This window comes from Stigmatopora argus, chromosome 5, assembly GCF_051989625.1.
Source record: "Stigmatopora argus isolate UIUO_Sarg chromosome 5, RoL_Sarg_1.0, whole genome shotgun sequence".
Lineage (NCBI taxonomy): Eukaryota > Metazoa > Chordata > Actinopteri > Syngnathiformes > Syngnathidae > Stigmatopora > Stigmatopora argus.
Genome location: NC_135391.1, coordinates 476,011 through 489,928, shown reverse-complemented (window position 1 = coordinate 489,928; position 13,918 = coordinate 476,011). Strand labels below are relative to the sequence as shown.

General features: G+C 43.7%; 6 long non-coding RNA genes across 8 annotated transcripts in view; 2 read left to right on the top strand and 4 right to left on the bottom strand.

The window, feature by feature from the left end:
• Positions 1–644: 644 nt before the first annotated feature.
• LOC144074375 (uncharacterized) lies at positions 645–1,628 on the bottom strand. The gene is made up of 3 exons (XR_013300275.1): positions 1,403–1,628; positions 845–1,007; positions 645–746 (listed from the first exon to the last, which is right to left on the bottom strand). It is a non-coding gene; the product is annotated as an uncharacterized LOC144074375 (long non-coding RNA).
• Positions 1,629–1,712: 84 nt separating this feature from the next.
• The window catches only part of LOC144074671 (uncharacterized), a 33,002-nt gene continuing 20,796 nt past the window's right edge, over positions 1,713–13,918 (top strand). For all 3 annotated transcript variants that reach the window (XR_013300351.1, XR_013300349.1, XR_013300350.1), the window contains exons 1-4: positions 1,713–1,851; positions 4,096–4,245; positions 11,111–11,187; positions 12,848–12,969. This is a non-coding gene — a long non-coding RNA (uncharacterized LOC144074671). The remainder of the gene's footprint in view (positions 1,852–4,095; positions 4,246–11,110; positions 11,188–12,847; positions 12,970–13,918) is intronic.
• LOC144074991 (uncharacterized) lies at positions 5,064–5,826 on the bottom strand. Its single transcript, XR_013300436.1, has 2 exons — positions 5,644–5,826; positions 5,064–5,317 (listed from the first exon to the last, which is right to left on the bottom strand). It is a non-coding gene; the product is annotated as an uncharacterized LOC144074991 (long non-coding RNA).
• LOC144074672 (uncharacterized) lies at positions 6,581–7,306 on the top strand. The gene is made up of 2 exons (XR_013300352.1): positions 6,581–6,727; positions 7,056–7,306. It is a non-coding gene; the product is annotated as an uncharacterized LOC144074672 (long non-coding RNA).
• On the bottom strand, positions 9,238–10,047 carry LOC144074969 (uncharacterized). Its single transcript, XR_013300429.1, has 2 exons — positions 9,793–10,047; positions 9,238–9,488 (listed from the first exon to the last, which is right to left on the bottom strand). It is a non-coding gene; the product is annotated as an uncharacterized LOC144074969 (long non-coding RNA).
• LOC144075014 (uncharacterized) lies at positions 11,473–12,264 on the bottom strand. The gene is made up of 2 exons (XR_013300442.1): positions 12,054–12,264; positions 11,473–11,727 (listed from the first exon to the last, which is right to left on the bottom strand). It is a non-coding gene; the product is annotated as an uncharacterized LOC144075014 (long non-coding RNA).

Genomic DNA, 13,918 nt, shown 5'->3' with positions numbered 1-13,918 from the left:
AGTCATACTTAATGCCCTAATAATTATTAGGCTAAAGAAAAGCTCCAAATTTCCCGGACTTTGATTGTTTTTTGTTGGAGAACTTGTTAAGACCCTGACGGACGTCGCTTCTTAAAGGGACAGCGCGTGTACATACAAACTCTTATACACGTCGGCTCATTGAAACTGCTCATGGCCATTGTTGGCTTTTATTCATGCGTAGACCGTCTTGTTTTACCTTGTTTTGTCGCCGGTCTTTTGGTCGTCGGTCTTTTGGTCGCCCGTTGTCACGGTCGGGGCGACCAAAAGACGGCGACCAAAAGACCGCACACGTTCCCCGCAGTTTACCACTTCTAACATAGGCTCATCAACTCAGTCGTTTTCGCATATTTGTGAGGCCCTGCGTGATGTAATTAGCATCCTCGTGAGAATTTTCAGAAGCGTCAACAGAATTATTGTAATAGTATGCCAGGAAATATACATTAGGTAAATACCCGAGTCCTTATAAGTATCAAAGTGTGGAGATTACGCCTAACTCTGCTCTGAGACTCGCTTATCAGGTAGGTTTACCAACACACGGCCACGCACGGCAACTTTTGTTTTGATCGGCAATTCATTTCATAGGATATTTCGTCAATATTTAAAAGAAAGATAAGACTTCTGAGGACTGAAACATTTCAGACTTTTAAATGAAAACAATGACATTGATCTGTGTTCCATTCTTCAATATGAGCTCATATTAGCAAGGATGCCACCGTTGGATTTGCCTTGAAAGAAATTCATTTGAAAAAAAGACAGAACAACGTTACAGTTTGCCCGTGTTTGTTTCAGCCGAAGCCATCATGACCAAGTTTGTGAAACTCACCCTGACTTTGGCCATGTGCGTGCTGGTCTTAGCCGCCGCGATGGCCCCCGGCGCCGACGCCTGCGCCCCGCTCCCGAGATTGCCCGGCGTCGTCGGCCAACTTGAAACCAGAGGTTTGGTGGCAGCCATTTCCCAGGAAGCGGAGTTGAATGATTACAACGACCTCCAAAAATAAAAAGAGAAGCCATGGATATAAATGCTCAAAGATGAAGAATAAAGTGCTTCATTCATGGTTATGCAAACACAAGTTTGACTTGGTTCTTTATGTAAACATGCTAAACTTGCAGCTCCAAGAACTACTTTTCAAGGAGACAACCTTACGGGGGAACGGAATGTAACTTTTAATATAAAAGGGAAGCCTTAAAAGGCAGCCGTGAGAGGTCGTTTATGTTAGCCGAGGCTGTCGGTTCCACGCTTAGATCCCGATAAGACCATCGCGATTGTAAATTGAGTCAGATATGCACATTCAAACAAAGTGTGAGCATTGCGGTGGGCACATTGTGATGTTGTGAAACAAATGAGACACAAAAGAAACTAACAGACTGGATCAAATCTTACTTTCGGGCCATCTACCAGCAGTACCGTGGCCACCGACGCAAATGAGCACCCCTGCCGTAGACCTATTGTGAAACGCATATTATATTCATTATCTTTATCAAATACACTCTAAGACTTGTGTTTAGTTATCATTTTGTTAGCGTCCTGTACGTGCTCTTGTTGGTAAATAAACCAACGAAGGTGGCCTCGTCTTTTTAGAGTCTACAACATATGTTATTCTTTGTTATATTTGACGTTTTCCTCGTATGTACGTATTATTTTTTACTCGGGCAGGTTGTCTTCTGTTATGGGTTTTTGGATCCCCCTAGTGGCGAGTCCTCTTTCGTTATTCTATTCTAACAAGGCATATTTTGGGCCACCTAAGCCAAGAGCCACGTTCCTTCGGAGCATAGTAGTGACACATTAAGACGTTTTCTTCCTCTAATTGTTCCCCCTGCGCGCATTCACAAGTAAGTCCATTACTATGTGGATTGTTCCGTCGATATATGTTATTCATGCGCATAAATATGAGCGTTTGCCACAATGTTTGTAACTTTTCGCCCAGCTCCGCTATTAGGCTGTTAGCATTGCATGACTTGCGTGATGTGTGACTAACTAATTTCTGTTAAACATTATAAAGAGCAAGTTTTTTTGGAAGGGCGTTGGTTTAATAATAAGTGGTTCTTCGGCTTTTTCGTACTGCGTGTTCACAAAAACAAAAGTCAAACTTGACGGAAAAATAAACTTGATGGGGGAATCTTGGCAGACTTTCTCATTTCTAGAACCCGACAATAACACTCTTTTGTTTTCTTATTTCAAACTGGAAACACATGTTGAAACTTTTACAGTAAATAACTCCCCCCTTTAACTATAATATGTTACAAAAGAGAGAGAGACAGAATATAATATGGGCATTTTTGAAATAACAATAAATGAACGACCAATATATCTGATTTTTGATTCATTGAATTCAATTCATTAATTGGCCTTTCCAAAGGAAACCATAAATACAAAGATGAGGTTCACTTTCACACCGCCTGGAAGACGGTAATAATAATAAAACGAAAATGAATTTATCGGCCGAGAGGTCGGCCGTACGAGTTTATTTTGACCGTTCCTCCCAATTGAAGTGAATTGGACAGCTACTAATTAGAATTAAGTACTAAAAGCCAATAGCGACAACATCTTCAAGCAAATCATTTTTTATCTTATGACATCTTTTTTGTCTTCCCTCAATTATCGCGAATTCCCTTCGCGATTTTTCTTCTGCTATTAATTATTTTTTAAAAATCACAAAAATCGTGAAAATCCAAGCTGAAATGCCACCGCTGGATGCCACAAAAAAGCTAGTTATAATAGGGGTGACTCTACTTTGCGATTTTTCGATTATCGTGGCCATGTCTGGTCTACGTTAACCGCGATATTCGAGGGATTACTGTATTTGCTATTTGTATTCCACCTGATGGAGAGGATTAACTTTTATCTTAAAAAAAAAGTATTTAAATGTAAGGGCGCGGTCATGCCGTGGGCTGTTTGCCTACTCAAATCGACTTTTGAGGGCGGACTAATTGATGAAAAATAAAAAGCAGAGTTTGTTTTTGAAATGCCAAATTGAAAAAAAATAAAGAGGTTTTGCAATGGTACACTACGCAATGATATGCATTTAATTGAATGTTTTTTTTTCTTGGAAAAATGTGAAATATAATTGAAGAAAAAAAAATAAAGACGTTTTGCAATTGTACACTACGCGATGATATGCATTTAATTGAATGCTTTTTGTCGTTAAAGCTTCACCATGAAGTGCACAAATAAATAATCAATTAATAAGTTATGAATAAAAAAGTACCGTATTTTCACGACTATAAGGCGCAAATAAAAGTCTTAAATCTTCTCCAAAATAGACAGGGCGCCTATTAATCCAGTGCGCTTTATATATGGACCAATACTAAAATTGTTATCACGATAAAATAAAATGAATCAGTTGATAGGGTACACCGACTCTACTATTTTCCCGTAGACAAAGTACTGCGCAGTGACTGCTGGGATATGTAGTAGTTCTTTTGTCAATACACCCAATGGATTGTGGCCTGTATACATCAACGAAAGCACAGTTGGAAAAGTTACGCTAGCTAGCGTTTTCGATGACTCATTTGGACAATTGTTCTATTGGGACACAGAAAATGAGGACTTGGATGGATTTGTGGGTGATGATGACGTGAGTAAGTTGAAAAATGGCTAAATAAAGTACAACCCAACTCACTTTTGCTTCCGTTGCCTTTTTAAAAACGTGTTTTTAGCTTGTGGGTGTAGCGTGCAAGGACTACATATCCCAGCAGTCACTGCGCACCGGAAACCGGAAAAAGAGTCTGGGGCTGCTTCCGGTAGCCAGCCAGCGCTATTGCGGTTAGATATTCATATATAATATATACGCATCTAATGAAACGGTGCGTCCTTTGTGTGTTTAAAATACAGAAATAGCACTCGTTACTGACACTGCGGCTAAAAACACGATGCGCCATATACTCGTGAAAATACGGTAGTCTCTTAATAATGGTTTTGAGAGTGCAGGTACAGTGCTTTTTTTTCTTTTTTGCACTGCAAACTTTGAAAATGAAAGCGCTCAAATCCTTGATATTTTAATGCACAGAGAACTTTATTGAGTGACACATTCCGACTTTTAACCTTGTTCTCTCTTTGTTTTGGTACGTTTTCAGACATCATTCATGGCGGCCGAGACCAAGTTCTTCACAAGTTGGAGGGACGACGAGCCAGGCAACTGCACTTTGATATCCGGGGTGATGGTGCAGGTCTCGGCGCCGGGCGTCAGCATGGCCATGATGAGCGCGCACACGACCAGAGTCAAGGTAAGTTTCAGAAGCCTAGACATGATTGGTTCTCCTGATAACAGAAACAACACTAGGTGAGAAATAAATGGTTATTTCCGTTAAAAGTCAGGTCAGAGAGAGTTGCTTTGGACGGGTCCGGCGGAGAGAGAGGAAAAGAAAAACAGTCAAGTACTAGATTGGCTTCCATTTTTAATTTGGATGCTCAGAAGCTTTTATTGTCCCTTACGCTGTGCTTCCGTGGATTTCTTTTTTGACGTACTAAAGCAAAATGAGCGGGTACTGATCAACAAATACTATTTCCCCTGAAACTTGGGGACCAGCTCCTCACACTCGGACTGCGATAGGCTATGCTCCCCCCCCCCACCCCCCTTCCCTCGTGACCCTTGCGAGGATAAGTGGTATGAAAAAGGAATACGTACAGTCATCCCTCGGATATCGCGGTTAATGTCGACCACACATGGCCGCGATCATCGAAAAATCGCAAAGTAGGGTCACCCCTGTTATTACTTTTTTTTTTCAGTGCTGAATCCTAGTACCAAAAATGGCTTTCAGCGTCCGGAAAACAGTGAGATCATTGTTTTATTTGGTTTATTTGAACAAAACTCTAGAAATGAGGAGGCTCGAAAAAAAAACACAATTTTGGGTCACGTTTAACACGATTTCATAGTGACGCAACATCCCCCCCCCCCCCATCGACCCCAATTGGCTGGCTTCCCATTCAGGGTGCACCCTACCTACTGCTCCAGCACCCCCGCGACACTTGTCAAGATAAGCCTGGGCTTGACTCATAAATGAATGAAGATTTTGCATATTGAAAAGAGAGAGCGCAAAGCCGGTCCTTTCATGCAGGGAACTTTATTGTTGCATTTTCAAATTTCCCACAGTTACTTTTCCCCGGCGTCGGTCAGCGCGTAAGTGGCCGGCTCCGATTCCAGACTGGCACCCCCTTCGAGGCTGGAACTCCGCACGGGGATGTTGATATTTGGCGTGACGGTGCAGGCCTCGGCGCCCGGGGGGAGCGTGGCCAAGAGGAGTGTGCACATGGCCAGGGTCAGGGTGACTTTCACAAGCATGTTCATGATGGATTAACCTGCAACAAAAAATGCCACGGATATATTATTCCATTTTGAATGAGAAGATTTTCAGCCATTTTGGGACAGACCTCGGGTCCTCGTGTACTAAGTGATAGGGGAATAATAAAAGTTCATATCGATGATGTCAAATATAAAGGAAGCTATCCTATGCTAATTAGAGATTAAAGTAGTAAAAGTACTTGAGTAGCATGATGCCGTGCTATGGGCTGGCGAACCCACTCCATTCCAGCACCCCATGCAACCCTTAAGCGGGCAACGAATGATTGGCGTAGCGTTTTGGAAGTAGCGCTACTCTTAGCTGAGTAAGAAGATTTTAGCTTACCGTGGGTGGCTGGCTCGGTGGATCGGTCTCTCAGCTTGACGGCAGAGTCAAGAATGGCGTGGCAATATGTCCGGAGCGCCTTGTGTCGATGCTTTTAAGCGCCCAATATTCAAATATTGATGTGGACTGCCAGTGGCGGCTGCGTTTTTGAGGATTTGCATTTCAAACGGGAGCAAATATTAGCTCTTCTCATTAGAATGTTCATTAGTAGGACAGAAATGAAAGTCACGCACCAAAAACAAACACAAATGCCACGCCATGTGATCACGTTTCCTTTTGAGGGGAGGGGCTTCTCAAAACGACAGCGACGGAGGGGAATGTTATTTCTTTATTTTGACGAAAATCCAGAAATGTGGAGGCTCGGAAAAAAAACACGCCCGGTGATGCAAGTGGTTAGCGCGTCGGCCTCACAGCTCTGGGGTCCTGGGTTCAAGTCAGTCACAACAGAATCTTGAATTTAGTGCATACAAAAGGGGCGCCGACTGATTGGGCACGCCGTTCACTTTGGGGAATTTTTTTAGACACACTCAAACCCACACTTAAATTTAGAGTGTCCAATCAGTCTTTGGAATGTGTCTGGAGGAAACCCACGCAGGAGAACATGCAAACTCCACACAGGTAGACCAACCTGGACTTGAACCCAGGACCCCAGAGCTGTGAGACTGACACGCTAACCACGCGCACCACCGGGCGTGTTTTTTTTCTTCTCGAGCGTCCACATTTCTGGATTTTTCGTCAAAATAAAGAAATAAAATTCCCCTCTGTCGCTGTCGTTTTGAGAAGCCCCTCCCCTCAAAAGGAAACGTGATCACATGGCGTGGCATTTTTGTTTGTTTTTGGTGGCTGCTTCATGATGTGGAACTTGTGACTGTCCTCCTAATGAACATTCTAATGAGAGGAGCTAATATTTGCTCCCGTTTGAAATGCAAATCCTCAAAAACGCAGCTGACATAGGTAGTCCACATCAATATTTGAATATTGGGCGCTTTAAAAGCATCGACACAAGGCGCTCCGGACATATTGCCACGCCATTCTTGACTCTGCCGTCAAGCTGAGAGACCGATCCACCGAGCAGCGACCCACGGTAAGCTAAAAATCTTCTTACTCAGCTAAGAGTAGCGCTACTTCCAAAACGCTACGCCAATCATTCATTGCCTGCTTAAGGGTTGCATGGGGTGCTGGAATGGAGTTAGGGTGGCCGGCCCATAGCACGGCATCATGCTACTCAAGTACTTTTACTACTTTAATCTCTAATTAGCATGGGATAGCTTCCTTTATGTATGACATCATCTTCATGAACTTTTGTTATTCCCCTATCACTTAGTACACGAGGACCCGAGTTCTGTCCCGAAATGGCCGAAAATCTTCTCATTCGAAATGGAATAATATATCCATGGCATTTTTTGTTGCAGGTTAATCCATCATGAACATGCTTGTGAAAGTCACCCTGACCCTGGCCATGTGCACACTCCTCTTGGCCACGCTCCCCCCCGGCGCCGAGGCTTGCGTACCCGTGCCAAATATCAACATCTCGCCGAGTTCCAGCCTTGAAGGGGGTGCCAGTCTGGAATCTGCGCCGGCCATCTCCGGGCTGACCGATGCCGGGGAAAAGTAACCGCGGGAAATGTGAAAATGCAACAATAAAGTTCCCTGCATGAAAGAACCGACTTTGCGCTCTCTCTTTTCAATATGCAAAATATTCATTCATTTACAACCATTTCTCGATTTTTGTCAAAGTAAATCAAAGAAAATGATCCGACTCTGTTGCTGACCGTGCCGACGGACGTTTCGCCGGACGGACGTTTCGCCAAACGGACGTTTCGCCGAACGGACGTTTTGCCGAACGGACGTTTCGCCGAAATGGGATTCACGCGCTCGCCCCGCCCCCGGATCGTGTGTGTACATGTTTTTCAAGCTCGGCCCGCGTGCCATATACGGCCCGTTACAGATAACATTCATTTAGGAATAACAAGGGCATTTATTCACGGCCAAACACACGCAGAACAGTACGTGACAGAAGAAATAGAAACTTACACCAGCATAGAAAACATTTTGCTTGGAGCTACGTGCCTGGCACTGAGAAAAAACAACACAATGAGAAACATCCCCACTTTTATTTGTTTAATAAAATAATAAATTAAACACTTTAATTTTTTTCACACACACACACACACAGTTTACAAGAAATTACAATTAATATACGTTGGATGAAATTTATGATATGTTAGAGAAAAGACCGGTCAAATAGCATCTCACTTTTAGTTCTAGTGATTTGTGCCAATAAGAACAATATTTTAATTGTAAATAATTTCCCATTATTTTAGGAAATATATATTCAAAATGATTTGCTGAGAACCTTAATTCAAAGATTAATCTCAACGTTTTCTATGGTGGTGTAAGTTTCTATTTCTTCTGTCACGTACTGTTCTGCGTGTGTTTGGCCGCGAATAAATGCCCTTGTTATTCCTAAATGAATGTTATCTGTAACGGGCCGAGCTTGAAAAACATGTACAGACGCTCCCCTACTTACGAATGAGTTAGGTTCCCAGCGATTTTTCATACGTTGAATTTGTTTGTAAGTTGATTCAGTGCTATATTTTGTATTATAATTTATGTTAAATGCCTATATAAGTATATTGAAGGTTTATATAAGTGCATTTGTATGTTTAAGGCTTGTATAAGTAACATGCATTGGTTTGTACTGAAAAAAACATTTAATAAAATGGAGAGAATATGTACAGTACTGTATAGAGAGAGAGAGAGAGATTTATGTATTAGAAAGTGGCCGAAAGAAGCGATCTAACGACGATTGCACAGTTTTCTTCTTTTCATCATAAATGATGCGGTAGCACTGGATGGCATCATTCAATTGATTTGCAAACTTTGTGCAACGTTCAATATTTGGGTCCTGCTGCTCGATCTTTATGTTTATAAATGGATTCAAGTTGTATGCCCGTGCAACGCTCACCACTCTCGCGCGCATCAAGCTTCTTTATTATTGCCACTTTGGTTTCAAATGAAATGGCTTGCCTCTTCCTTGCACCTCCCTCAATAGAAGCCTTTCGCTTTTTACCAACCATATTCAATAATGGATGCACGAGATATTGAATGATACAAATGAAAAAGGTTCTTGGTGCACTGGAGATACGTTCACGCACTTCCGCATTGCAACGAATTGGGCAGAAGAAGGTAGATGCTGGGTGAGCTGAGCGCTCACAGCGCCAGGCGGTATTAGCGGCGGAAAGAAGCACTACTCGGAAAAAAATACAAAATGGAACTTACGAACATTTTTCGACATAAACGCAATTTGCAGACATGTTCGTATGTACCTTTGTTCGTAAGTCGTATGTTCGTAAGTAGGGGAGCGTCTGTACACACAAGATCCGGGGGCGGGGCGAGCGCGCAAATCCCGTTTCGGCCAAACGTCCGTTCGGCCAAACGTCCGTTCGGCCAAACGTCTTTCGGCGAATCGTCCTGTCACGGTCAGCAACAGAGTCGGATCATTTTCTTTGATTTACTTTTACAAAAATCGAGAAATGGTTGTAAATGAATGAATATTTTGCATATTGAAAAGAGAGAGCGCAAAGTCGGTCCTTTCATGCAGGGAACTTTATTGTTGCATTTTCACATATCCCACAGTTACTCTTCCCCGGTGTCGGTCAGCGCGTAAGTGGCCGGTGCCGATTCCAGACTGGCACCCCCTTCGAGGCTGGAACTCCGCACGGGGATGTTGATATTTGGCGTGACTGTGCAGGCCTCGGCGCCCGGGGGGAGCGTGGCCAAGAGGAGCGTGCACATGGCCAGGGTCAGGGTGACTTTCACAAGCATGTTCATGATGGATTAAACTGCAACAAAAAATGCCACGGATATATTATTCCATTTTGAATGAGAAGATTTTCAGCCATTTCGGGACCGACCTCGTGTACTAAGTGATAGGGGAATAACAAAGTTCATATCGATGATGTCAAATATAAAGGAAGCTATCCCATGCTAATTAGAGATAAAAGTAGTAAAAGTACTTGAGTAGCATGATGCCGTGCTACGGGCCGGCCACCCTTACTCCATTCCAGCACCCCATGCAACCCTTAAGCGGGCAATGAATGATTGACGTAGCGTTTTGGAAGTAGCGCTACTAAGATTTTAGCTTACCGTGGGTGGCTGGGTCGGTGGATCGGTCTCTCAGCTTGACGGCAGAGTCAAGAATGGCGTGGCAATATGTCCGGAGCGCCTTGTGTCGATGCTTTTAAGCGCCCAATATTCAAATATTGATGTGGCGTGCCAGTGTCGGCTGCATTTTTGAGGTTTTGCATGTCAATGCAAATTGAACGGGAGCAAAATTAACTTCTCTCATTAGAATGTTCATTAGGAGGACAGAAATGAAAGTCACGAGTTCCACATCATGAAGCAGCCACCAAAAACAAACACAAACGCCACGCCATGTGATCACGTTTCCTTTTGAGGGGAGGGGCTTCTCAAAACCACAGCAACAGAGGGGAATTTTATTTCTTTATTTTGACTAACATCCAGAAATGAGGAGGCTCGAGGAGAAAAAAACATGCTCGGTGGTGCGAGTGGTTAGCGCGTCGGCCTCACAGCTCTGGGGTCCTGGGTTCAAGTGGCTCTCGCGCCCCGTCTGGCGGACAAAGACGGGAGAGCAGTTTTATTGTATAACGTGCACCCGAACTTTGCTTCAGTTTTTGGGTACAAAATTTTGCATGTTTTACTCGAATGAATACGGTAGATTGAACTTGATTCACTACAGAATCTTGAATTTGGTGCACTGGTGTCAAAGTGGCGGCCCGGGGGCCAAATCTGTCCCGTCGCATCATTTTGTGTGGCCCGGGAAAGTAAATCATGAGTGCCGACTATCTGTTTTAGGATCCAATTAAAATGAAGATTATAGATGTATATTATATTTCCTGATCTACCCCCTTTTAAATCAATAGTTGCAATTTTTATCAATTTTTCTGTGTTTTAGTACACAAATCATTTTATAAAATTTAAAAATATATAAAAATATTTTCAGTTTTCCACTTTAATATGGAAAATAATTAAAGAAAAATGTGGTTCCCTTTTGCAAAGAAAAACAAATGATTAAATAAATGATTTTCCCTTACTAAGAAAAAAAAGCTCAAATAAACATTGTTTTAAATCTATAAAACATGGAATATTTAGGGTTTTTAATCCAGTTCTTTTAATCCATTTATAAAAAAATATATCTAAATATTAGATCTAAAATGGTCTGGCCCACGTGAAATCAAGTTGACGTTAATGCGGCCCACGAACCAACCCACGTAATTTTTTAGACCTTTAAGTGCGCCTTATCTGAGTAAATATGTGCCACATTGTGTTTGTACCTTTTGTTATCGCTTAACACGGGGAATTGCAATCATTAATAAGCGGAGCAATTGGCCGAGGTTGCCAGGTATGCAATGACCACCAACCTCGTTGATTTCTGCCTTTCCAGGCGGCGACAAAAGTTGGCAGACTGACTGTTGTCCTCAACAAGTTCGAGTTCAAGATGGAGAACAGCCCGGATGAGCGGTGAGTAAAGGGGCGGGGCATTTTGCTTATGCATTCTCAACGTGTCAGCAACATAGGGAGATCAATTTTATTTGATTTATTCTTACAAAAATGGAGAAATGAGGAGGCTCGGATGAATTTTGCGTCTCGCTTAATACCATTTCAAAGTGATGCGACATCCCCCACCTAGCTCAATTGGCTGGCATCCCATATTGCTCCCGCACCCCCCCCCAGATAAGCCTGGCCTTGGCTCATGAATGAGTAAATAAATGAAGATTTTTCATATTGAAAAGAGAGAGCGCAAAGTCAGTTCTTTCATGCAGGGAACTTTATTGTTGCATTTTCACAATTCCCGCGGTTACTTTTCCCCGGCGTCGGTCAGCCCGGAGATGGCCGGCGCCGATTCCAGACTGGCACCCCCTTCGAGGCTGGAACTCGGCGAGATGTTGATAGTTGGCACGGGTACGCAAGCCTCGGCGCCGGGGGGGAGCGTGGCCAAGAGGAGCGTGCACATGGCCAGGGTCAGGGTGACTTTCACAAGCATGTTCATGATGGATTAACCTGCAACAAAAAATGCCACGGATATATTATTCCATTTTGAATGAGAAGATTTTCGGCCATTTTGGGACAGACCTCGGGTCCTCGTGTACTAAGTGATAGGGGAATAACAAAAGTTCATGTAGATGATGTTATACATAAATGAAGCTATCCCATGCTAATTAGAGATTAAAGTAGTAAAAGCACTTGAGTAGCATGATGCCGTGCTATGGGCTGGCGAACCCACTCCATTCCAGCACCCCATGCAACCCTTAAGCGGGCAATGAATGATTGGCGTAGCGTTTTGGAAGTAGCGCTACGCTTAGCTGAGTAAGAAGATTTTAGCTTACCGTGGGTCGCTGGATCGCTGTATCGGTCTCTCAGCTTGACGGCAGAGTCAAGAATGGCGTGGCAATATGTCCGGAGCGCCTTGTGTCGATGCTTTTAAGCGCCCAATATTCAAATATTGATGTGGACTGCCAGTGGCGGCTGCTTTTTTGAGGAATTTGCATTTCAAACGGGAGCAAATATTAGCTCTTCTCATTAGAATGTTCATTAGGAGGACAGTCACAAGTTCCACATCATGAAGCAGCCACCAAAAACAAACACAAACGCCATGCCATGTGATCACGTTTACTTTTGAGGGGAGGGGAATTTTATTTCTTTATTTTGACTAACATCCAGAAATGAGGAGGCTCGAAAAAAAAAAAAACACGCCCGGTGGCGCAAGTGGTTAGCACGTCGGCCTCACAGCTCTGGGGTCCTGGGTTCAAGTGGCTCTCGCGCCCCGTCTGGCGGACAAAGACGGGAGTGCAGTTTTAATGCACCCGAACTTAGCTTCAGTTTTTGGGTACAAAATTTTGCACGTTATACTCGAATGAATACGGCAGATTGAACTTTATTCACTACAGAATCTTGAATTTAGTGCATACAAAAGGGGCGCCGACGGATTGGGCACGCCGTTCACTTTGGGGAAAACTTTTAAACTTTTAAGTGCGCCCTATCTGAGGATATATGTGCCGCGTTGTTTGTAACTTTTATCATCTCTTAACACGGGGAATTGCAATCATTAATAAGGGGAGCAATTAGCTGAGGTTGCCAGGTATGCAATGACCACCAACCTCGTTGATCTCTGCTTTTCCAGGCGGCCACAGCTGCGACGGCGGCCTTTAGATCGGCGACAAACATTGGCATGACCACGGCGCACGGACTGACAGTTGTCCTCAACAAGTTTGAGTTCAAGATGGAGAACAGCCCGGATGAGCGGTGAGTAAGGGGCGGGGCATTTTGCTTATGCATTCTCAAAGTGTCAGCAACAGAGGGAGATTATTTGATTTGATTTATTTTTACAAAAATGGAGAAATGAGGAGGCTCGGATGAATTTTGCGTCTCGCTTAACACCATTTCATAGTGATGCGACATCCCCCACCTAGCCCAATAGGCTGGCATCCCATTCACATTAGCCTGGCCTTGGCTCATGAATGAAGATTTTTCATATTGAAAAGAGAGAGCGCAAAGTCGGTTCTTTCATGCAGGGAACTTTATTGTTGCATTTTTCAAGTTGCCCGTGGTTATTGTTCCCCGGTGTCGGTCGCCGGCGGCGACTCCTCACTGCCACCAAATTGGATCTTATAACCCGGCAAGATGTTGATCCTAGAACCCGGAAATAAGTGGATTTTTGGTGGCACTATGCAGGCCTCGGCGCCGGGGGGGAGCGCGGCCAAGAGGAGCGTGGACACGGCCAACGCCTGGACGATCTTTGCGAGCATGCTCGTCGTGATGGCTTGACCTGCAACGAAAAAAAGGACAGATGTTATTCCGGTTGGAATGAGAAGATTTGACCCTTGTGAGATTAAGCAGTCCGGAAAACGTAATCCATATTATTTGGGACTAGTGCTACTCTTACCTGAGTATAAAGATGTCTTTGTCTTTGTTGACTGCCGTTGGTGATCCTGTGGAGCCAATGGGTCTGTCTCTCAGCATTCGCGTCTTGACGCCAAAGCTAACTCGTGTGTCCGCCGCCCCGACTTTTTATGCCGGACCGCCTCGTCTTTGAAGTTCCCGGTATTCTAACAACGATGGGCACGGACTGCCATTGGTGGCCACGATTTGGAGGATTTGCATGACCATGCAAATTGAAGAGGGGCAAATATTTCAATGATCAAATTATTTTCATGGAACTGTTCAATATTCACGACTTCCACATCATTCTGAA